General features: G+C 38.3%; 1 protein-coding gene and 1 long non-coding RNA gene across 2 annotated transcripts in view; one reads left to right on the forward strand and one right to left on the reverse strand.

The window, feature by feature from the left end:
* The window catches only part of LOC311044533, a 49,059-nt gene that overhangs the window by 17,877 nt on the left and 4,163 nt on the right, over positions 1-27,019 (reverse strand). The window contains exon 2 of the long non-coding RNA XR_014600705.1: positions 7,202-7,419. This is a non-coding gene — a long non-coding RNA (uncharacterized lncRNA). The remainder of the gene's footprint in view (positions 1-7,201; positions 7,420-27,019) is intronic.
* LOC311044531 (H-2 class II histocompatibility antigen, E-S beta chain-like) overlaps positions 22,834-27,019 on the forward strand; it is a 42,529-nt gene continuing 38,343 nt past the window's right edge. Inside the window, exon 1 of the mRNA XM_084056187.1 lies at positions 22,834-22,927. The gene's annotated coding sequence lies outside the window, so the exon portion shown is untranslated. The remainder of the gene's footprint in view (positions 22,928-27,019) is intronic.

The raw sequence follows: 27,019 nt of genomic DNA on the forward strand, positions 1-27,019 counted from the left end.
TATACTTTATCTTTACTGGAGTATTTCCAATGTCCAGTACTTTTACTTCTTCTCCACTACATTTCCGAGGCAAATATTGTACTTTTACTCCATTACAGTTATTTGAAAACTTTAGTCACTAGTTACTTTGCAGATATAAATTATAACATTATAAAAAAGACATTAACCCTTTAGCCCTATTTTATACCTAGGCTATTTGAAAATAGCCGATCTACAAGCTCACTACGCTTCGCGATGCGACGCGTTGTGAGCTTGTAGATCTGCTATTTTCAAACATTTTAGTACTTTCACTTTTGGTTCTTTAAATAATTATTAGCAATACCTTTGTACTTTTGCTCAAGTAAATTTTGAATTCCGGACTTGGAACAGAGTAAATCTAAATTGCAGTATTGATACTTTTGCTTAAGTAAAATATTTGAGTACTTTTTCCACCACTGCAAACATGATAGTTTAACATGATGATTATGTGTTATTGTCACTGTGAAGAAGTTTGTTGTTGAATTTAATGACATCTATGTTTTTTCCAGTGTTCCATGAGGACATTCAACTCTTTGGCTGTTCAGACACAGTTAAAGACCCATATAAAGAGTACATGTTTGCACTGGATGGTGAAGTGATGATGTACGCAGACTTCAACAAAGGGAAGATGGTGGAGCCTCAGCCTCCGTTTGTAGATCATATGACCTTCACAGGGTTTTATGAATATGCTTTGAATGATCAGGCGCTCTGCAAACACAACCTGGACACCATTCGCACTGCCTTGAAGAAACCACCAGTGAAAGGTACATGAATACTATGAACACAATAGTTATGAACTAAAACGGTTGAATATATTTAACATTAATGAACATGTTTAAACATGTATATTAAGCATTTATGGTGAAATATCTTCTAAATAATATGTATTTCTAGTAAACATGAATATGTGCTCAAGGTTCTTTATTTTTATTTTATTTAACTAATCTATGCATTAGTATGTACTTGTATTGTACTTTTAGTATTGTACTTTTACTCCACACAATTATTTGAAAACTTTAGTTACTAGTTACTTTGTAGATTTTGATTATTATTACAAAACATGCAGTAACCACTTCAGCCCTATAGGCCATTTGAAAATAGCCGATCTACAAGCTCACAATGCGTCACTAATCACCATTTGATGCATTGTGAGCTTGTAGATCTGCTATTTTCAAAAGATTTGTATACATTTCAAGACTTGAAATGGGACATTTTGTATAATGAGTACTTTTACTTTTTGTACTTTAAGTACATTTTGTGTAATACAATAATAATCCTATTTCAACTGGATGGGACCCCCCAAAATAATCCTATTTGAACTGGAGACCCCCCAAAATTGTAATATTGATTGACCTGGTATCCTATAGTTTCTTTGAGGCTCTTCATTGTTCTCTCTACTCTCTATATGTGACTATTTACCTTGTTTGCTGACTAGAGTCACTGATGGGAAAAGTACTCAAATGTTTTACTTAAGTAAAAGTATCAATGCTGCAATCTAGAAGTACTCTGTTACAAGTAAAAGTCCGGAATTCAAAATTGACTTGAGTAAAAGTACAAAAGTATTGGCATAAAAATTTACTTAAAGTACCAAAAGTAAAAACTACTAAAATGTTTGAAAATAGCAGATCTACAAGCTCATAGCGCGGCACTCGCTATGAACTTGTAGATCTGCTTTTTTCAAAAAGCCTAGGTATAAAAAAAGGGTTATCCTGGAAATACATGATGGGGTCTGACAGACAGACAGACAGACAGACAGACAGACAGACAGACAGACAGACAGACAGACAGACAGACAGACAACTGGACACATAGAGAAACAAAACTTAACTGGTAACTCAATCTCATTGTATTTAAGATATTTAATATACATTCAAAACATAATGTCAGATTTCACATCCTGAACCTATTTTAGACTTTATGTAGTGACATATTGGGCCGATGGGGGGCAGTTAGCCTAGTGTTGATATTATACAGATGATAATAAAAGTGAACATTAATGACATTTTTCATTGTCTATTTCCAGATGGATATGTGTTCTATCAGGCTCTCCGCTGTGTGTTTAACTCCAGTGAGCTGAAGGACATACAGTACATAATGTCATTGAATTTCGATGGTGATGAGTTCCTCAAGTGGGACAGTAGAGTAGATCAGTTTGTTGGATACACTGAGCTTGGTGTGAAGAACGCAGAGCGCAGCAATAAAGATCCTGGACAACTGGCTCACTGGAGAGCACAACGAGAGGCATTTTGCAAACACAACACTGAGATCTGGTACTCCTCTGTTCTGAACAAGAGAGGTGAGCTGATCTCAGAGCAGCACTCAACACTCATCACCTCATAAACTATAACATGAAATCACATGATTCTATTCAGAGATGATTAATGGTGTTAATATTGATCTGATAATGATTATAAAACATTACTTAATCTGCTGACAAACATTTCAGATCCTCTTAACCCATTAAGATCTGAAGAAGCATCTGTGTCACATTTTGATTTGAGCTAAAAAGCATTACTTTACACTTTGGCTATTAAAAAATAGCAGATATACAAGCTCATAGCGCGGCACCGAGTGCCGCGCTATGAGCTTGTAGATCTGCTATTTTCTTTTAAATCAAGAAAATGTGTGTGAATTCATATATTTATATTATTTTCAAGCCAACATTTTTAACTCAAATCTTTGCTTCTGGGGGTCCCTGGAACAAAGTATTTTGAGATGGGCGTCAGCATTTTGGGTGGTTCTTTACATGAAAAAGTTTTTGAGCTACTGATAAAGCAACAGTAGTTTTTCAGAAAACTGGATTTAGAAGACATTAGTAAAATCGACCTCAGGTCTTAATGGTTTAAACACTTAAAGGGATAGTTCACCCCAAAAATGGCTTATTTTCTACACCCCATGAAGCCTTGAATTCATGGAGATTTTTTAGTTTTTGTCTCATTCCTGAGACAATACATTTGATTGATTAATTTGGAAAGATGCTAATGTCTCTGGTAGGAGACTCAAAGGAGTCTCTTTGAGTCTCCTATTGGAGAGACCGCCGGTCATCAAATTATTGGCTTAGGAATGCGACAAAAACTAAAAAAATCTAGTTCTAGTTCAAGGCTAGGTCTAGTGCTACAGTCTGCAGATTATGGTGGTAGATTGGGAGTGAGTCTGCAGCTCTAACTGCAATGGGCAGTTTGTTCCACCGTTTGGGAGACAGAAGGGAGAAGAGTTTAAGACGTGAGGAGCGTTGTCCAGGGTGTTTTAGAGAAGATTCTGACAGCTTCCCTGTGTTAGCTGATCTGAGTGAGCGGGAGGGGTTGTAAGCCTGTTGAAGCTTTCTAGATCATTTGGATCTCATTTGGATAATATACAATTATTAATGATAATGACATGTTCAAATGACTGGTATATATTAATAAGTGTAGTAATAATGATAATAATAATAATAATAATAATAATAATAATAATCTTATTTATCCAGTGGAGCCCAAAGTGAGACTGAAGTCAGAGACTCCCCCTCGTCGTGGTGAACACACTCACATGCTGAGGTGCAGCAGCTACGACTTCTATCCTAAAGTGATCCTGGTGACCTGGTGGATAGGTCAAGAACCTTTGACCTCTGGTCTCTCCTCTACCGCTGAGCTGTCTGATGGAGACTGGTACTACCAGTACCACTCCTACCTGGAGTACACACCCAGGTACACACCTAACAGACACCTATACATAGAAATACACACATAATAGACACGTATACATACATTCTTTAAGAATAAAAAAAATGGCCCATTAATTGGTAGGCTAATATTAAGACGCACGCACGCACGCACGCACGCACGCACGCACGCACGCGCGCGCACACACACACACACACACACACACACACACACACACACACACACACACACACACACACACACACACACACAGAATAACAAGGGTAACAAAGGTCAACGGATCAATGTGTCGAATCCCGGCACGTTTCAGCGTGTAGATCGACTACTACTACTACTACTGTGTGTGTGTGTGTGTGTGTGTGTGTGTGTGTGTGTGTGTGTGTGTGTGTGTGTGTGTGTGTGTGTGTGTGTGTGTGTGTGTGTGTGTGTGTGTGTGTGTGTGTGTGTGTGTGTGTGTGTGTGTGTGTGTGTGTGTGTGTCTGTGCGTGTGTGTGTGTGTTGCAGATCAGGAGAGAAGATAACATGCATGGTGGAACATCCCAGCCTGACCGCGCCTATCAAGATGGACTGGGGTCAGTTACTGTAAAATAGTGTAATCTACTGTCTAAATAGCAGATAAACAAGCTCATAGCGTGGCAGCGAGTGCCGCACTATGAGCTTGTAGATCTGCTATTTTTTTTAAATCGTGTACATTTGTGCAAATCTTTGAATATATATATTTTTAAAGCGAACATTTGTAACTGTCAAATGTCTCAACATATGTCTTAATTTATCTGAAAAAAAACCTATTTGTTGCTATATCAGTCGTGTTCAAACTTTTTCTTGTCAAGGACCCCCCCAAAAAAAAAATATATATATAAAATATATTCAAATATTTGCACAAATATTCAAGTGTCGCGCTATGAGCTTATTGATTTGATAAAAGCAGATTAAAGACCAGCTAGATTTGATAAAAGCAGATCAAAGAGTCATCATGGTTTCATCAATGTGAAAACAAGACCGTTTTATAAGACAGAACAAGCGCTGATGTTCTTTTTTACAAACTGCCTCACAGTTCTGAGTCTATGACTCTGTCCCAAGATACTTTCTGCACATTACACAGCCTGGTTTATAATCATCATAGTAAAAGGTTGATTCATGTCTTCTAAAATCTATCATCATATCCTTTGTTTTGGATGTATTTAGCTCTAAGAAGGACATGTCACATCAGGTGACAAACTCCTCAAGGAGCTGGACCAATAGGGTTGGACTCATTATTACTGAACAGACTCACAATGACTGTGTCGTCTGTTTATTGTTTATTGTGTTTGGTTGTTGTAGCTTATTGTCAGATGACTCCATGTCTGAGTCAGTGAAGAACAAGTTGTTTTAATCTACTGTAATAATATGATATGATATGATATGATATGATATGATATGATATGATATGAGATATAATATTTGTATTGTCAGATTTCTCCATGCCAGAGTCAGTGAAGAACAAGGTGGCCATGGGAGCATCAGGTCTGGTTCTGGGTCTAGTCTTGTTCCTGTCTGGATTCATCTACTTCCAGTGGAAGAAACGAGGTGATTAGCATGTTTAATTAACATGTTTCATTAATTAATCTACTACCAGTGGAAGAAATGAGGTCAGATCAACAGAGGATCACATGACATATGGAACCCTCAGAGAAATGCAAACAAACATACATGTAAAGCCACAACCTACACTGGTTTATATTGGTATTGAACCTTAACCGGTTTAGACCAGTTTAGACGACCTAGTTAGAGGTCAAAGTGTGTTCTATGTTGTCACATTTAGCTTTAATACATCAGTGTTACATTTAGTCCTAAATATGAGTCAAATGTTCACATTAGTTCTGATGACTGAATGTTGTGTGTACATTTATGCATTTTATGGAGAAATACACACAATACAGTACATAGAATTCATTTGTTTGTGTGTTTTAACTGTCTCTCTTCTTCTTCTATCAGGTCGTATTCTGGTGCCGACAACCAATGATGATCTTTAGACTCCTCCCACACACCCAGGTTCACTTCCTCTTTCTTTTTACTGAACTTTTATTATTTTTGTTTATGTATAAAAGTGTATAAAACTACAAAAAAATACACAAAACAACGTGCTTGTGTAGAAGTGAAAAAACTAGCCTGGTGAACCATGCCGGTCGTGTGAATTCACATTATCATGTGTCTTCTGCTTAATTTATTATAATAATGAATCTAATAATCACATTTAATAATCAAATGATTTGTTGTATCACTGATGACAATGTGATCAGATGCGGGGGGGGGGGGGGGGGGTCCTCTTGGTTGAAATAAACATTTCAATGATCTGTACCCAATGATTCAGTTCATTTAAAACACTGATCATTCCATCACTAGCAGGATCAAAGACAGAACCTTGTGGTCCAAAGGAGTGTTCTACCAACTGAGCTGCCCTTCCTACTAAGATACACTATTGACAAAGTATTGGTCAAATGTTGAATTGACTGAGTTGTTTCTACTTTGATGGTTACTGTAGTTGCAGGGAGGGTGCTGGGAGGTTAGGTTTTCAAGTAGTTTATTAATAACTTGTTCATGATCTATTATCCATTCATAGTTTTAAATAATTAAATCATTAACCATTAACAAACATTTAACAAGTTATCAATGACACATTAATAATCATTTGGGAATGACTATGTACTATTATAAGGGAAGGTTATTCTGTTAACATGTTCACACAGTTAATACATTCTGATTCTTATTGTTTTTTTGTCTTTTCACAGAACACCTGGGTGTGTTTTCAGAGAAGCAGAGAGTCATCGCTGCTCCCTAGTGGAGAAAGGAGGAAATACATGTGTGTCCATTCAGCTTTTAAATACTCATAGCAGCAGCACAATGATGACATCATCAACCTTTTTCACTAATGTGTCCTTTAAACAATTCAAAATGCTAAATGGCTAGCGAAGGCTAACGATAATTACTGTCTTTTCCCAGTGTTACGCAAAGGTTGACGTGGTTTTGAGGTGATTTTATGGTTAGGTTTATAGACATAGTTTATGTGAGGTTAAAGGTCAGGGTTTAGGGTTAAGGTTAGGTTCATAGACATAGTTTATGTGAGGTTAAAGGTCAGGGTTTAGGGTTAAGGTTAGGTTCATAGACATAGTTTATGTGAGGTTAAAGGTCAGGGTTTAGGCGCCACCTGGGCGACACACCAAAGGAAGAGGGAGTCCCAATTAGTGTGGGCGGTTCATCAAATTACTTTGTATAGTTTCTGTCGTCGGAAAACACAAACATAATATTTCAGTTCTACACTATATTGAAACATTAAATAAATGATCACACACACAATCAGAGTTCTTCATAACATATAAAATATTAATATCCATCTGAATGGAAGTCAGTCAACCATGTTTGTGAAAAAGGTTTTATTATTTTATAATTGACCATAAGTCATTTATTATTATGTAATCATTTATAATGTGTGATAATTAATGTGTTACGATCATCATGACATCACTATTTCCTTGTGATGGGTGGACCTGGTCCTCTAGGGTGGTCTGAGGTGATGTGTGGACCTAAACCCTCTAGGGTGGTCTGAGGTGATGAGTGGACCTAAACCCTCTAGGGTGGTCTGAGGTGATGGGTGGACCTGGTCCTCTAGGGTGGTCTGAGGTGATGGGTGGACCTGGTCCTCTAGGGTGGTCTGAGGTGATGGGTGGACCTGGTCCTCTAGGGTGGTCTGAGGTGATGGGTGGACCTGGTCCTCTAGGGTGGTCTGAGTTGATTATTTATCTTTCCGTTTTTCAGCTCCACTGTTGTGTTTCTATCCGTTCCTTCCCCCCTGGGATCTGGGCCCCTGATCATGAATGGTTTGAAGTTCAGATATTAGATTTTTGGCTTTAATTTGCTTGGTTTGAATGGAATGTCACAATATCAATAAAGGAATGAGAAAACATAATTGTGCCTCATGTTCTCTTACATTTCACTGCAGGTGGGATGCCAATTTCAGCCAATCAAGAGAGAGTGCCCATTCACAATATAGAGCTATTTAACACGGTTACGGAACAAACACTCTATAGTAATGACTATCACAATATAGAGCTATTTAACACGGTTACGGAACAAACACTCTACATGTACGGGTTGTAAGTGGAGAAAGTGCCAAAACCAGAAATTCCTCCATGACGCTCGTGACAGACAAGCATCATGTGAACCATGGCTAGCTTTTTTACATAAAGTCCCTCAGTTTGGCTGTTGCGATGTGACACTATTGTGAGCATGTACTGTATATCTGCTATTTTTTTTTTTACATTTTAGCCTATAGTAACATGTCAAGTTGAAAACAGCTACAGTATGACTTTGAAAAATCCAGAAAGTTCTTCTTCACCCACTGATGACTTCCTCAAACATTGCTTTAACTATTGATGGTTTGACCTCCTCACCCTCCATCACACAACCACATGCACACGCACACGCGCACACACACGCGCACACGCACACACACACACACACACACACACACACACACACACACACACACACACACACACACACACACACAGGTCCTTTGCTTCAGAACATCAAAGGAAGAGTTTGAGGGTCATTTCTCTTTGAAGCAGAAGCTCCATAGTGTTCATACGTAAATCTTTAAACTGAAGAGCTGTTGACCTCTGGAGCACAAAGACCTTCAACTGATATAAAGTGTATAAAAAGAGTTTAAATGACCATCAATGATCTAACACAGCGGTTACCAAACCTTTTTAGCTCAAGACCCAATTGAGAGAAATTAGACGTTTGAAATATTAAAGAGGAGTACCTACATTTGCCACGTATTGTTGTACTTTAATATAATTTGATGTAATTCATTATACTGGGTAAAATATAGCCATGGTTAGTGATGGTGTGACTATTTTCAACGTTAGTGTTATAGGATTAAGTAAATGTTACTTATCACCACTGCTTAATTGCTATTTACTACTTGAAGGATTCAGCTTCTAGTTTTTAAATAGAATGGTGAGTTATTTTCTACATAGATAGTTAAACATGTGTGAAGTATTTACAGTCTGTCTTGTTAATGTTTATCGGTAGTGTCAGTGTGAGTTAAAAGGGAGATGTTTAGATTTAAAGGTGATTTAAGTCATATTGTGTTAAAATAAGTGTTAAATAACTATATATTCTGATAGTAATTATTGCCATAGCGTGTTTGTTCAGTAACAGCGGACGCCCTGTCTCTCCAGCTCTTTATCTTTAATTCATTCAAATCGGGAACTGTGTAACCACTTGATCCATATTTTATACTTTGGCTATTCAAAAATAGCAGATCTACAAGCTCGAGCTGAGCTTAGCTGAGCTGAGCTTGTAGATCTGCTATGTTAGAAACATCTTGAACACTTGAACACAAATATTTGAATATATATATATTTTTAAAGGGAACTTTTTTTACTCAAATCTTTGCTTCTGGAAGGAAATTATAATGCTGTTCAGAATCAAAGTCTTAGAATTATAATAAATGTGTCTTTAGAAAACTGCATATTGTAGGAGATTAGAAGAGTAGAAAAGGGAACCAATAAATACATCTAGAATAGAGGACCTTTGATTTACACCTACGGCCTGGTCATCTGAGGATTTTTATAAGTAGCTCATTTTCGTCCTGCTATTACATAAAACTGCTTTACCCTCAGCCATTCTGATCATTATAGCAATACACTAATACTTAGATTTTCATACAGTGCTCCTAGTTTAATCATTTGTATGTCTAAACGTGTTATAATATAGGTCTTGCATAGTTCATCATAATATGAGTTTGTAGTAGAACTATGTCAGTATGACCACAACTGTGCTTATCAACATGAGATGAGATCATATCGTTTGAAGCTCAGAGACCATCCAGGGCCTGGTACAGACAGATCAGACAGTAGGCACAGAGTACAGCTATCTGCTCCCAAGACAATAAGTTAATATAATAAGGGAGGATATTCATTCCACAGGTGGACTCCTGAGAACCCAAATCATCCCACAGCCCGTGAGAGAGCGAGGGAGGGGCCCGTCAGCCCATCCCCTACGATGGATCAATAGCGACTCTTTCTGATAACTTTTTATTATAATGTGTGAGATATAAAGGCTCTTCGGGGAAAGCGTACAGTGTGCAGACTTCTTGACCTGTTGCTGTATTACTTGTGCCAGGGAGAGATTTGTGCAACCAGAGCTCTGATGTACTGATGATTGGTACTGTATCATTCTGCTTGTTTGATAATTCATTCTGATTATTCATAGGTTCACTAATAATTGTAATCTTAGATTTAAGGATAGAATATAATCATTTTAAAAATGATTATATTCCGACAATTATAAATCACCTGTGTAGGGAGTCTTATTCAAGGGTATTAACACCTCCCATTTCAACAGAATCCTGAACTTGCACTGTGGATATTTCTGATTTACTTAGACCTTATCTTTATGGTGTGAAGGTACAGGAGTTAAAATAACAGGATCCTTATTACAACATGTTTTGAGATGGCCAAATACATAAAGGCCTAATTTTGGGAGTCCTTGCATGAAAAAGTTCCACTGATATATAGCAACAATATTTTGTTTAAGAAAACTGCTAGGATGTAGAAGACATTTGTAGAATCGGTCTCAGGTCTTAATGGGTTAATAAACAGAAGGGGGGGGGGGAAATAATAATGTTATACAATCAGGAGCCAGACAATCTTTCATCTGTAAATGTTAGACTACAGAGAGAGAGAGAGAGAGAGAGAGAGAGAGAGAGAGAGAGAGAGAGAGAGAGAGAGAGAGAGAGAGAGAGAGAGAGAGAGAGAGAGAGAGAGAGAGAGAGACAGAGAGAAGAGAGACGCAAGACCAAGTTTCCTCACTTGATCATCTGAAATAATGTTATTCAGCTTCCTCTATCCTGGTGGGAAACTCATGTAGACTAGCTGTGTACAGTAGATCTAACAGACCTCACATCAAAGCTCTATGCTCAACTGTTTACTATTTGTCCTACAGACACACACAGAGAGAGAGAGAGAGAGAGAGAGAGAGAGAGAGAGAGAGAGAGAGAGAGAGAGAGAGAGAGAGAGAGAGAGAGAGAGAGAGAGAGAGAGAGAGAGAGAGAGAGAGAGAGAGAGAGAGAGAGAGAGAGACATTTACACCACATCACAGTCACTATGTTTACTATGAGAGAGAGAGAGAGAGAGAGAGAGAGAGAGAGAGAGAGAGAGAGAGAGAGAGAGAGAGAGAACTTGTATTCATTAGACACTATTGTAACCCTATATGACAAATGAAATTCCGGGAGTAGGACGGAGGCCCTACGTCCTCCCGGAGGGGGCTCCTAACTGGCTCAGTTGTGTCAGTAGGAAACAACAGCAGAGACAACACACAGTGTGTTTTTATTTTACCTGACAGTAGTATCCTAACTAAATGTACACTACATGACCCCATAACACCAATCAAATGGTTACAGGTGTCTATAGTGACACAGTTTCATGTCCTTCTTAGACCAACATAATTGTGCTTAACGATATTATCACGTTAATCTAAATATGCTTAAAACTTAAAATGGCACTTTTGTCAGCCACTCAAATCCCATGTTTACTTAATGTTACTGTTACAATTAGAAGTCTGGAATTCAACATTAACTTGAGTAAAAGTACTTGAGTCAAAATGTAGGTAAAGTACCACATTTAGAACAAATATGGGACATTTGTCATTCTACTACTCTGCCTCCACAATGTGGAATAACCTGACATCATCCATTAAACCAGGGGTCTTCAACGTTTTCAGGCCAAGGACCCCCTAGCTGAGAGAGAGATAAAGCAGGGACCCCCTACTCTATATTGTATAAAATTGTGCTTCAGATAAGCGTTTTCTTTTTACTTGGTCTGCTCCGTTTTCCCTCTACACCTATATCTCTTTGCCAAAAATAGCAGATCTACAAGCTCACAACGCCTCGCACTGCGAGGCGTTGTGAGCTTGTAGATCTGCTATTTTTGGCTAAAGTTCTCCTCAGGAAAGGGATGCTAGGGTTCAAGTGGTTAATGTACAAAACATAAATCATATCACACAAAGATTTTGCGGACCCCCATGTATTAGCTCTAAGGACCCCCTAGGGGTCCCGGACCCCCTGTTGAAGACCCCTGCATTAAACTAAGGATGAGAATCACAGGTTTCTTTCAAAAAGTGTCCTGAAAAAACATCTATCAGGAGGAGGAGACCACAAGGGGAGATGAATGCATCCTCCGTTATTATTTCACCCTTTTGTGCCAGGGACACAAATACCCTAAATCTTCATTATTTAGAAATAACTGTTAATAATAATCTGCAGAAACACAACATAATTGCCTCCTAACGCCTGCAACTTTAACTTTTATTTTTTGCCGATACCGATGTTGACCGATAGTGGCAAATATCGTCCAATACCGATATGTGGCTGATATATCGGTGCATCACTATTTCTGACTAATAAATCATTGAATGGATCAAATCAATGTGACCTGATGACGAGCACAAAGTGTGTGTTCCTCACAAGGCCAGAAACAGACCAGAAAGAAACCAATTAACAATTATTTTAGACATGGGTTATAATTTAATTAAGATTGGGACAGCCCCACTTAATCCAAGACACAGCTTGGAACACATTCATTACAAAGAAAAAGATCAGGACTTTTTTTTTTTAACAGAGAGGGAAATAATATAGTTTATGGGTCTGAGTCTGTGTAATAATTATTATTCTGACAGAAAAGTCACTGATATGTCTAGTGTGATTATGAGCCTCCATGTTGACCTTACCTGGGACTGCCAGCAGAGGGCATCAGAGTCAAGCTCTGCTGAACCAGTAATCAGTGACATGAGGTGGAAAGTAACCAATTACATGTACTCAATTACTGTACTTAAGCACCCTTTCGAGGTATTTTTTACTTTACTGGAGTATTTCCGGTTTTAAATACTTGTACTTTTACTCCACAAAAATCATTATTAACATAAACATACATTAACCTCTTCAGCCATATACGTAGGCTATTTGAAAATAGCTGATCTACAAGCTCACGTGTCATGGTGCATGCATTGTGAGCTTGTAGATCTGCTATTTTCAAACGATTTTTTATACATTCTGGACATTTGAAAGCTTGTGAAATGGGACATTCTGCATAATGAGTACATTTTCTTTTGTATATTACAAAAGTTTTTGATTACCAGACTGTTACTTGTAATAGAGTGTTTCTACATTGCAGTATTGATACTTTTACTTAAGTAAAACATGTGAGTACTTTTTTCCCACCACTTCTCAGTGAATATACAGCCTGGCAACAGGCAGCCTCCTCCACTCATCAGCTCTCAGGAGACATGTGTAATCCAGACAGAGCAGATAGTAATCACATCCTTTACTCTCTCTAGAGTTATAGACCTGTGAGGGTCCATCTGGACGCTGACCTCCTGAGTGTCTTAATCCATCAAGACCGGGAACGCATCTGTGTCATTTCAAGATTTATTGGGCTGTTAAAAAATAGCAGATCTACAAGCTCATAGCGCGGCACAGAGTGCCGCGCTATGAGCTTGTCGATTTTTTTTTAATTGTGGAAGATTTGTGCAAATCTTTGAATATTAATATGTTTTAACACCGATTTGTGATTCTGGGGGTCACTGGAACAACACATGTTGAGATGGGGGTCCGCGGCCAAATACATATCATTGTGGGTGGTCGTTGACATGGAAAAGTTGGAGCGCCACTGATATAGCAACACACTGTACACACACTATAGCAACAAAACATTTAAGATATGTATTTGGCCGCGGACCCCCATCTCAAAATGTTTTGTTCCAGGGACCCCCATCTCAAAATGTTTTGTTCCAGGGACCCCCATCTCAAAATGTTTTGTTCCAGGGACCCCCATCTCAAAATGTTTTGTTCCAGGGACCCCCAAAGAAAGAAAAGATTTGAATTACAAATGTTCGCTTTGAAAAATATATATATTCAAAGATTCCTTCAAAGCATTCAGTGCATATAGTCACTGTCCAGAAGAAACCCCGATATCTCCATCATTTAAACCTTTTATGTGTTGTTTTTTCTCTGTATACTCATTCACTGTCAGAGTAAATAAATACATCACCCACTGCCAGACATTTTTCAACTTGTATCATATGTGTGGATGCACCCATAAGATACAAATTGACGCTCGGAAGTCGGTAGTTCCATCCACTCCCATGTTATGGGGAAAATAAATTAAAGACCGTCCCGATGCGCGTCTGAAGCTCATTATCCGGGTTCCGCTATGGTAAACTATCACCCGGAAGTGATAGGCACCAACCAATAGGACAGATACGTCCTGTGTTCTCTGTCATTTATTCCTCCGTCCTCACTTGTACATATAGCACTAGTCAAAGAACTACACTTCCTCTCTAGTCAAAGAACTACACTTCCTCTCTAGTCAAAGAACTACACTTCCTCTCTAGTCAAAGAACTACACTTCCTGAAAAACGGCAAGCAATAAGATTTGAGTTACAAATGTTGGCTTTAAAAATATAAATATTGAAAGATTTTCAGATAAAAAAAAGATCAGATCAAGCTCATAGTGCGGCACTCGGTGCCTGGTGGACACTTGGTGTCCAGTATCACTGACACCATGCTGTGACCATAGCAACGACCCCATGACCCCCCTCCTATCAGCCGGTCAGCAGAATATCATCTGTAGAACCTTTCACCATTGCATTGTTCTTAATTAACCCATTAAGACCGGGACACATCCATGTCATGTTTACATTTCTTTGGCTAAATGGTAAAAGGTAAATAATGGTAAATGGTGCATTTATAAAGCTCTTTTATCCAAAGCTCTTTACATAGATTGTTCATTACATTCACCCATTCACACACACATTCATACACCGATGGAGGAGGAAACCATGCAAGGCACCAACCTGCTCATCTGGAGCAATTAGGGGTTCAGTGTCTTGCTCAAGGACACTTTGACACTAACTCTGGGGGAGCCCGGGATCAAACTGGGAAGCTCAACGGTTCCCATCCGGCCACTCTACCCCTGAGCGGGTGCAATACGTTAGTCATTAAACAGTAAACCCGAACGAAACCCGCACCCTAACCCTAACCGCACGCGGATGCCACATAGTCGGGGGAAAAGGTCTGTCGGATTAACGCATGCCTCCCCCCCTGAGCCACTGCCGCTACTCAAAAATAGCAGATCTACAAGCTCATAGCGGGAGCTTGTAGATCTGCTATTTTAGAAGAATTGTGAAAATGTGTGCAAATCTTTTAAAGCAAACATTTTAACTAAAATCTTTGCTTCTAGGGGGTCCCTTGAACAACGTATTTTCAGATGGGGGTCCGTGGCCAAATACATTTAATTTTGGGGGTCCTTGACATGAAAAAAGAACCACTGATATTATAGCAAGAAACTGTTAGGATTTAGATTTTTTGACATTTGTAGAATCCCCAGAATAATCCCTAAAAAAGATTTGAGTTACAAATATTTTATTCAAAAATATATATATTCAAAGATTTGCAAAAATGTTCATGATTTTTTTTTAAACATAGCAGATATACAAGCTCATAGCGCGGCACTCGGTGCCGCGCTATGAGCTTGTAGATCTGCTATTTTATGAATAGCCAAAGACATCTGAAAATGACACAGATGCCTTCCTGGTCTTAATGGGTTAATTTAGACCAGTGGTTCTCAAACTTTTTCGTGCGAAGGACCCCCACATTGATATGTATGTGGCCGCGGACCCCCACCTGAAAAGATGTTGTGCCAGGGACCCCCCAGAAGCAAAGATTTGAATTACGAATGTTCGCTTTAAAAAATGTATATTCAAAGATTTGCACAAATGTTCACGGTTACAAAACGAATAACAGATCTAAAAGCTCACTCGGTGCCGTGCTATGAGCTTGTAGATCTGCTATTTTTTGAATAGCCAAAGTATAAAAGGTTAAAGAGGTTAACAATATTGTGACGCTATATTAACTATTTCATCCGGAGGGGGACATGTGTTTTCCAGCTCCACCCAGCTGAGGAAGCCTTCTGCTGTCACTTTACCCGGAATGACCCAAAGTAGAAACTTAAAGATCTCTGCGTTGCTTACCTTAACCCATTCAATCCGGGAACGCATTGAAGTCATTTTACATTTCTCGGGCTATTAAAAAAATAGCAGATCTACAAGCTCATAGCGCGGCACCGAGTGCCGCGCTATGAGCTTGTAGATCTGCTATTTTTGTAAAATTGAGATTTTTCTTTTTTTTACTCAAATCTTTGCTTCTGGGGGATTCTACAAATGTCTTCTAAATCTAAGTTTTCTGATAAACGTATGTTACTATAATATCAGTGGTTCTTAAACTTTTTAATATCAGGGACCCCCAAAATGATGTGTATTTGGCCGTGGACCCACATCTAAAAATTTGTTGTTCCAGGGACCCCCCAGAGGCAAAGATTTGAGTTAAAAATGTTCGCTTTAAAATATATATATATATTCAAAAATGTGCACACATTTTCACGATTTTTCAAAAATAGCAGATCTACAAGCTCATAGAGCGGCACTCGTGCTCATTTGTGGGTGAATTTGTACATTGACCTTGATCTAAACGCATGTTCATGAATTCTGGTGATCTCAAAAGTATCACCAAATGAAAGGGCATCCCCCAATTTAGTTGGAAATAATACGTTCAATGTTTTTTCTACAGTGTTTGGTTCCAAATGTAAGTTGGACTAGCGGCCATTCTGACAGAGACAAACGTCCTACTACTAGGACAGAGGTGGAGGTGGAGAACTGCTACTCAGGGTCTTACCTGTATAGATGAATCAAGCAGGTCAGATATCCTCTGTGGGCGGGTCCTACGGCTGGCCACACCCCTTCCACCATCGTACTATTCACACTCCCTGGGTTGTCAAAAACACAATCTGCACAAAGAGCAGAATAGTAAATTATTCTGTTCTCTTTCTTTGTTCTTATGAGACCTCATTGACTTATTTTCTTCTTCATAATATCTTACAACTTAACAAAGGATATAGTAGCCTACTTCATATACAATGGAATAATGTATAGTCATGGTCAGTGTCCTGGTCAGTATCATGTCAGTATCATGTAAGCATTATGGTCAGTATCATGTCAGTATCATGATCAGTATTATGTCAGTGGCATGGTCAGTATCATGTAAGCATTATGGTCAGTATCATGATCAGTATTATGTCAGTATCATGATCAGTATTATGTCAGTATTAAGGTCAGTATCATGGTCAATATCTTAGTCAGTATGTCAGTATCATGGTCAGTATTACACATAGCAAATGCATGAATTATTTACAAATGAATAATTTAACTTTTAAATATACTATAAAATAATCTCAACCTTGTAATACTCCATTTTAATATATTCCCCTTTTAACCATTAATTTGTATCTCTAATTTATTTAATATATGTCAATTATAACCATCTCTAATGTATTTAATATATGTAAAGTATAACCATCCAGGTACTTGTAGCTAAAACAAACCATTAGTGTCTGAAGACACTCAAACCAAATGGTTTTCATGTCACAAAATAAGCAGAATGACCCTTTAATGCCTCACTATGCTGCTGCCTCACTAACCAAGTCTAGCTAACTAGCTTAGAGCTTAGCATCTTGGTTAGCATTAAACCTCTTCATAAACATCACTAAAACGATACAGTGTGAACACTAAAGTACGTTTAAAACATTAACACAACATTAACACAACCACTGGTCCAAGTATCTGGACTCAAACAAGCAAATAAAGTATGTTATGTTAGCATTAGCAACAGGCTAATGCCTAGTGGTTTCACAACAACACTAAACAGAATTCTCTTTGGTCTGTGGAATCTAATAAGAGCATGTCTCATTAGCTCTGATGTATTATGGAAATGTACAATAAATGATGATTATTCTGTGTTTTCATACCAGTAAATTATCTATAATAAATGATTATTGTGTGTTTTCATACCAGAAGTTCTTCTTCACAGCAACCAAACAAAACCACCTGGCAGGAAGTGACGCTTACAGAACAGGAAGCAGTTCCTGAATATATAGAGTGTATTAAGTGTATTGCGCCCTCCAGTGGGAACAACATGCAACTACACCTCTAAATCACATCTCTAGTAGCCCTATGACTAATCCTATAGTTACTTCAAAGAAACCTTAACATCTGAAGAGCATTTATACAATGTCCTAACTAAGATGTTTGCCTGAGCGTACACTTTGCAACACAGTCTATGGATGTCTCTATCATCTGTGAGATCCTCTGTGAGAGGAAATACTGCCTGTTGTGTCCTCTTTACATCATAATGCTACTTTTCTTGGCGTTATACGTTATGTTAAAATGAATACCATACTGGGAACAAATCCTCAGAAGCTGTTGTAAGCCAGCACTATAAGGGGAAAAGATAACCAAGTCATTCACATAACATGGCTAACAACGGTATTTCCAACCAGACAGACAGTTTTATACAATACAATAATGTATAATGTCATAATTCTAGCGCCAATCTTTATAAAGATTGAGAAAAAAAACTATATTGTGCTCCTCTAATTTGTATGATATATTTAGTATAATCATGATCAGACGGTGACAAAAGACAAACATTTAAATACACTTCAGCTCACTTTAAGCTCTTAAGCCTAAATACTGTATGTCTTTGGTATATATATATATATATATATTTTAATACAGAGACAAGTCAACTGTTGTCCGTGGATAGCATAAGGTTTGGTCTTGATCAAAATTTTTTTTGAAAACCGCAAAAAAAAAAGGTATTTATTAAATATAGTGTATAATATAATGAAATATAATAATCAAATGTTTTATGGTCATGATTCACCAGGAGCCTGGATGGCTTGGTTCCAGGCTTACAATAATTGATGTAAATATTTGTATTAGGAAAATGTAATGGGTTTTCGATCTGTGGCACCACAAAATGTCCACCACTGCCATGCCCTATACTGCATGCAGGGGCGGATTAGCCCTTCGTGGTGCCCGGTGCTTGGACCCGGTTCGATGCCCCCCGGGAACGTTTTGTTAATGGGGGTGGGGGCTGCGCGGAAGAAAAGGACGCTTCACCGGTGCGTTTCAATGTTGTAGCGCTCCTTTCGCAGCCCTGCTTCCTTTTTCACCGTTTTTTTTTTCTTCACGCCGTTTGGTGCCTCGTCCGAGGCGGCAGGTCCTGGGGTCTTGCTGAGGCTGGCAGGCACAGAGAAAAAAAGGGTCTTCTGTGTGAATCTGGACTTCTTGGCTGGAGGAGGCTTCGTCATCTTGCTGTGTATATTATAATAATGAGTGCGTTCTAGCCACTCTCTCTGCTAATTTATACTATACCTGCCAGGTGAAAACAAAGCCCGATACATTTGCATGCCTATGGGAGCGTGCCCCACCAATGAAATGGGTTCAATGGAAGCCCCATCGCCCCAATGAGGGACAGGTTGTCAGCCCAGGTGCTGTGTTGTTTTTATTTTTGTTTCTATTAATTCATTATTTTCATTTTAGTTTTATATAAAAGCCAACACATTGACACCCACACATAAGTAGGCTATACTTAAAATAATCAGACAATTTGTCTTAAAATCATTTAAAATAATGGCAGTAAAATGGGATCTATCAGCCAGCCAAGTTATATATGCCAGTGGTTTTCAACCTTTTTCATGCCAAGGACCCCTACATTGCTGGCTTACTATACTTAAAGGCTATACTTAAAATAATCACACAACTTGTTTTTACTTGAATTACTTTATTTATAGCATGACAATTAAAACCACCTTAAACAGTTTAATTATTTTTAGACATTTGAGCTGCATTCATGTCATGAAAGGTGCTATTTATGTTTCATTTTAGTTATAGAGGGCCATTATAATTTATAAGGAAGGTAAAATACATTTTACAGTAAAAGCAATCAAACTAAATTGTAGGGCCAATATGCCTATCTACGCCAGGATACGTCTTTTCAACGCGCTCACAACACTTGGACTTGGGCGTCTTGTTACTCACTGTTTGATGTTTGTTGTTTGTTGCCTCTTGGTGGATCGAACAGGTTGATTTCGAACAGGTTGATGTATGGAAGGAGTTCCAGTTCAAGTCTGGAGCCTGTTCTTGTTTTCGTTGTTTGCCCCCGCCCCCTTTATCATTTGAAACTTTACAAATCTGTTTCTCCTCTGGCGTCCTGCTACACACGGCTGTGGCCTGATTAATAGGGAGCCATGGTGCCATTTTCCTCATTTAGTCAAAAAATATTAAATCAAATGAAATGGCCCCTACAAAAATAATTAGAAGAAACAAGAAACAAGAAGAATCAGGTTTATTGTCACATTAGGTTTACACATCCAACTATACAGAGCAGGTTTACAAGGGCTTGATGGCTAGGTGGGGATTTTAGATTCATACATGCCTGCGCTATTGTTCTACAGGTGTTAACTATTACACACCGGCAGTAGTCTATACTAGTCCCTGTGTGTCTCTATTACACCTGCAGTAGTCTATACTAGTCCCTGTGTGTCTCTATTACACCTGCAGTAGTCTATACTAGTCCCTGTGTGTCTCTATTACACCTGCAGTAGCCTGTACTAGGGAGGAAGTGAACAGATGTTGAATGAAGCAGCACCCCTGTAAGAGGCAATGGCGGCGCCCCAGAGAAGCCAGGAATAAGGTGACTATCTCCTGTCACCACATATTTTCAGATGGGGGTCTAGGGGGGGATTATGCGGACAAATACATATTAATCTGGGGGTCTATGACAAGAAAAAATGTGGGAACCACTGGTTTAAAAAACATGAGAAAGCAAGCCCAATTAAATAACTACACCTAACAAAAAAGTAAACTCATTGATATGGGGCTCCCCACCATAGATAGAAACCTAGATACCTCATTAACCGCTGCAATTCAATTCATTGGAGCTCTAGTATGGAGCTTGCCTCGTTATTAGAGGAGGCAAGCTCACAGCGCTGCATCGAGTGCCGCTCTATGAGCTTGTAGATCTGCTATTGTTTCTGAAAAATTGAGGAAATTAGAGGAAATCTTTGAATATGTTTTTTAAAGCAAACATTTGTAACTCAAACTTTTCTTCTGGAGGATTCTACAAATGTCTTTTAAATCCTAACAGTTTCATATGATGCTATAATATCAGTGGTTCTCAAACTTTTTCACGTCAATGTTCCAGGGACCCCCCAGAAGAAAATATTTGAGTTAAAAATGTATGAATTCATTTTTTTTTATTTCTTTTTGCAGATCTACAAGCTTATAGGGCGGCACTCTGTGCCGCGCTATGAGCTTGTATATCTGCTATTTTTTGAATAGCCCAAAGAAATGTTAAAATGACACAGATGCGTTCCCAGTCTTAATGGGTTAAATCTAAAGATAGGTTAAACCAGCTGCACTGGCCATCTCACTCAGCCCAGTGGCTTTGCCCTATAGGACAGCAGAGGGCGCTCTTGAAGCCTAAGACAGTTGATGCGTACTTGCCATTCATTTGTAACACCCCAACCCCCTCTTGTGTGTTGGCTAGTGAGGCGCGTCCTAGCGAGACCTGACAGAATGGGTTTCATAGAGCGCATAGTGGTTGCGCGCATACTGGTTCTTATCAGTGTGACGTCGTCTGTTAAAGGGTCTATGGGTGATGGGAAGTGACAAACAGGTGCCAGTGAGGGTGCTACCAGACTGTGGATCATTAGACTATTTTGTACCAGAGTCTGTGTTACCTTTTACAACTGAAACTGATGCAGGGGAGAGCATTTAGTTTCAGGGAATGGGGATGTTTGTTGTTCCTGTTCCAGTGCATGAAATGTCTCTCCTTTCAGAGCTGGTTAATGGAGAAGTTGACATGGGGGTGCGGCCGGAGTTGCCGGTTACAGGTGTGGACATCATTCTCGTTAACGACCTCTGTGGGGAACGAGTATGGGCAGATAGTAATAATACTGATTACTGTTTTACTTCATTATTATGTAACGACCCAACTCAACCAAAACTTTATTTATAGCACATGTAACATGACCATGTCAACCAAAGTGCTGTAATGACACAAAACGAAACACTGCAATATAAACAGACATTAGCATACAATGAAATCACACACACACACACACACACACACACACACACACACACACACACACACACACACACACACACACACACACACACACACACACACACACACACACACACACACACACACCTCTCATGTGACACTTTGATCACATGACCAGTGTGTTTTTAAAGGCATTTGATGGTTTCAGCAGTGAGATGTAATGAGGCTTGGACTGATGTTTAATGAACATGAACAGCATTTTACCAGCGACGCTGAACACACACACACACACACACACACACACACACACACACACACACACACACACACACACACACACACACACACACACACACACACACACACACACACACACACACACACACACTTTGTAAAGTACCACTTTGATCACATGACGTGATGGTTTCACCAGTGAGATAAATGAGGCTTGGATTAGAGGAGCGTCTGTGAGTTCAGTTTACAGAGGTTCCCGGTTTGAGCCCTGATTCCTCCTGGCTTCATATTGAAGTGTCCTTGAGCAAGGCACTGAACCCATAACTACTTCTTATGAGCAGGTTGATGTCTTCCTCCACCGTTGGTAAGTGTGTGTGGGTGTGTATGTGTGTGCGTGCGTGCGTGCGTGCGTGCGTGCGTGCGTGCTACGTAACTTTAACTACTCTGACGCTCTAAGATGTCAACATTGACTGGACACAGATGATGTAACATCATATCTTTAATCTGATTGGCTGAATCTTCTAAACTATAGAACGAGTCCTCCTTCATTCTCTTTCAGACTCCAGAACTTCTCTTTCAGTAAACATCTGTTTATTCTGATCTGTTAATTCTCATCTGTTTATTCTCATCTGTTTATTCTGATCTGTTTATTCTGATCTGTTTATTCTGATCTGTTTATTCTGATCTGTTTATTCTGATCTGTTTATTCTCATCTGTTTATTCTCATCTGTTTATTCTGATCTGTTTATTCTCATCTGTTTATTCTCATCTGTTTATTCTCATCTGTTTATTCTGATCTGTTTATTCTGATCTGTTTCTTCTCATCTGTTTATTCTCATCTGTTTATTCTCATCTGTTTATTCTCATCTGTTTATTCTCATCTGTTTATTCTCATCTGTTTATTCTCATGTATTAAATTCAGTTCAGTTTTGATCAGTGATGATAAAGATTACAGCCACCCTCCTCATCCTCTCCTCTGTACTTCATGTCAAAGCGATCCCAGGAAGTAAGTACATTATATTTATGTTATTATATAATATATACATTTATATCTACTGTTATTATATAAAGACACATATGAACAATGCACAATACAAACTAATGACACGCACGCACGCATGCACGCACGCACGCACGCACACACACACACACACACACACACACACACACACACACACACACACACACACACACACACACACACACACACACACACACACACACACACACACACACACCTCTTACTAACTGTATATACAGTATTGGATCTTGAATGTTGGTCCAAATACATAAACATTAAAACAGATGTTAGGAACTGTTGTTGTGACATCATGAAATAAATCATTCTGTATGAATTACTTTCATAATAAAATACAAAACAAAAAAAACTTTTGAATCTGTTTCAGTGAATAAAACGTTTGACAGGAAGTTACTTTTAATATCCAACCTTTCACTTCATATAAGAACCAAACAGCAGTGGTGTAAAGTAACTAATTACATTTACTCAAGTACAATTTTGAGGTACTTATACTTTATCTTTACTGGAGTATTTCCAATTTCCAGTACTTTTACTTCTACTCCACTACATCTCACAGGCAAATATTGTACTTTTACTCCACTACAATTATTTGAAAACTTTAGTTACTAGTTACTTTGCAAATATAAATTATAACATTATAAAAAAATACATTAACCACTTTAGTCCTATTTTAAACCTAGGCTGTTTGAAAATAGCATATCTACAAACTCACAACACGTCTAATCGCGACGCGTTGAGCTTGTAGATCAGCTATTTTCAAATATTGTAGTGCTTTTACCTTTGATACTTTAAATACATTTTTAAAGCAATACTTTTGTACTTTTACTCAAGTAAATTTTTAATTCTGGACTTTTACTGGAAACCGAGTACTTCTAAATTGCAGTATTGATACTTTTACTTAAGTAAAACATTTGAATACTTTTTCCACCACTGCAAACATGATTGTTTAACATGATGATTATGTGTTATTGTCACTGTGAAGAAGTTTGTTGTTGAATTTAATGTCATCTTTGTTTTATTTCCAGTGTTCCATGAGGAGATTAATGTCCTTGGCTGTTCAGACACAGTTAAAGACCCATATAAAGAGTACATGTTTGCACTGGATGGTGAAGTGATGATGTACGCAGACTTCAACAAAGGGAAGGTGGTGGAGCCTCAGCCTCCGTTTGTAGATCATATGACCTTCACAGGGTTTTATGAAGGAGCTTTGAATGAGCAGGCGCTCTGCAAACACAACCTGGACACCATTCGCACTGCCTTGAAGAAACCACCAGTGAAAGGTACATGAATACTATGAACACAATAGTTATGAACTAAAACGGTTGAATATATTTAACATTAATGAAAATGTTTAAACATGTATATTAAGCATTTATGGTGAAATGTTTTCTAAATAATATGTATTTCTAGTAAACATGAATATGTGCTCAAGGTGCTTTATTATTATTTGTTTTATCATATCTATGCATTAGTATGTACTTGTATTGTACTTTTAGTATTGTACTTTTACTCCACACAATTATTTGAAAACTTTAGTTACTAGTTACTTTGTAGATTTTGATTATTATTACAAAACATATAGTAACCACTTCAGCCCTATAGGCCATTTGAAAATAGCCGATCTACAAGCTCACAATGCGTCACTAATCACGATTTGATGCATTGTGAGCTTGTAGATCTGCTATTTTCAAAAGATTTGTATACATTTCAAGACTTGAAATGGGACATTTTGTATAATGAGTATTTTTACTTTTTGTACTTTAAGTATATTTTGATGCAAATACTTTTGTACTTTTACTCAAGTTCATTTTGAATTCCGGACGTTTAATTGTAACAGAGTATTTCTCTATATTGCAATTTTTGATACTTTTAAGTAAAACATTTGAGTACTTTTTCCACCACTGAAGGATGGTAGAGTGTGTTACTTTATGGTTGTTTCATTTATTGATCAATACAAAAAAAGCTCATGAGCTTGTAGATCTGCTGTCGGCTGGGGGTGGGCGTGGCCTATCACCTTGGGGGTTGGTTTGAATCTGTGGGTGTGGCCAAATCATATTTCAACTGGATGGGACCCCCCAAAATAATCCTATTTGAACTGGAGACCCCCCAAAATTGTAATATTGATTGACCTGGTATCCTATAGTTTCTTTGAGGCTCTTCATTGTTCTCTCTACTCTCTATATGTGACTATTTACCTTGTTTGCTGACTAGAGTCACTGATGGGAAAAGTACTCAAATGTTTTACTTAAGTAAAATAATCAATGCTGCAATCTAGAAGTACTCTGTTACAAGTAAAAGTCCTGAATTCAAGAATGACTTGAGTAAAAGTACAAAAGTATTTGCATCAAAATTTACTTAAAGTACCAAAAGTACTAAAATGTTTGAACATAGCAGATCTACAAGCTCGTGGCGCGGCACTCGGTGCCGCGCTACGAGCTTGCAGATCTTCTATTTTCAAATAGCCTATATATAGTAGTTATAAAAAAGGGGTTATCCTGGAAATACATGATGGGGTCAGACAGACAGACAGACAGACAGACAGACAGACAGACAGACACATAGAGAAACAAAACTTAACTGGTAGCTCAATCTCATTGTATTTAAGATATTCAATATACATTCAAAACATTTTAATGCTATATTTCACATCCTGAACCTATTTTAGACTTTATGTAGTGACATATTGGGCCGATGGGGGGCAGTTAGCCTTGTGTTGATATTATTCAGATGATAATAAAACTGAACATTGATGACATTTTTAATTGTCTGTTTCCAGATGGATATGTGTTCTATGTGGCTTCCCGCTGTGTGTTTAACTCCAGTGAGCTGAAGGACATACAGCTCATACAGTCAATGAATTTCGATGGTGATGAGATCATGAGGTGGGACAGTAGAGTAGATCAGTTTGTTGGATACACTGAGTTTGGTGTGAAGAACGCAGAACGCATGAATAAAGATGCTACACAACTGGCTTATAGAAGAGCACAACGAGAGGCATTCTGCAAACACAACATTGAGATCGTCTACTCCTCTGTTCTGAACAAGAGAGGTGAGCTGATCTCAGAGCAGCACTCAACACTCATCACCTCATAAACTATAACATGAAATCACATGATTCTATTCAGAGATGATTAATGGTGTTAATATTGATCTGATAATGATTATAAAACATGACTTAATCTGCTGACAAACATTTCAGATCCTCTTAACCCATTAAGATCTGAAGAAGCATCTGTGTCAAATTTTGATTTGAGCTAAAAAGCATTACTTTACACTTTGGCTATTAAAAAATAGCAGATCTACAAGCTCATAGCGCGGCACTCGGTGCCGCGCTATGAGCTTGTAGGTCTGCTATTTTTTTTAATCAAGAAAATGTGTGTAAATTCATATATTTATATTATTTTCAAGCTAACATTTTTAACTCAAATCTTTGCTTCTGGGGGTCCATGGAACAAAGTGTTTTGAGATGGGCGTCAGCATTTTAGGTGGTCCTTTACCTGAAAAAGTTTTAGAGCTACTGATAAAGCAACAATAGTTTTTCAGAAAACTGGATTTAGAAGACATTAGTAAAATCGGCCTCAGGTCTTAATGGTTTAAACACTTAAAGGGATAGTTCACCCCAAAAATGACCTATTTTCTATCAATTACACCCCATGAAGCCTTGAATTCATGGAGATTTTTTTGTTTTTTGTCGCATTCCTGAGCCAATAATTTGATTGATTAATTTGGAAAGATGCTAATGTCTCTGGTAGGAGACTCAAAGGAGACTCTTTGAGTCTCCTATTGGTAGTGCCGGATTTATATAGTAGGAGTTGAGGCCCATGGGCTAGAGTCATTTTCGAGGCCTCCATTCGCGGGACACATGCGCGAAAAATGATCGCGGTTTTGGGCGGATTGGGTTAGTTTTTTTATTTCGGTTTTAGGGTTAGAAAAAAACAATTTGATCATTAAAAAAAAAAGAAAAAATGTTTTTTTTTCACCAAAAAATCGGAGCCCCCCCCCAGTTGGAGGCCCATGGGCTGCTGCCCACCCTAACCCAACGGTAAGTCCGGCCCTGCA

This window comes from Gymnoscopelus microlampas (genome assembly GCF_963454915.1).
Source record: "Gymnoscopelus microlampas genome assembly, chromosome: 4".
NCBI classification, from domain to species: domain Eukaryota; kingdom Metazoa; phylum Chordata; class Actinopteri; order Myctophiformes; family Myctophidae; genus Gymnoscopelus; species Gymnoscopelus microlampas.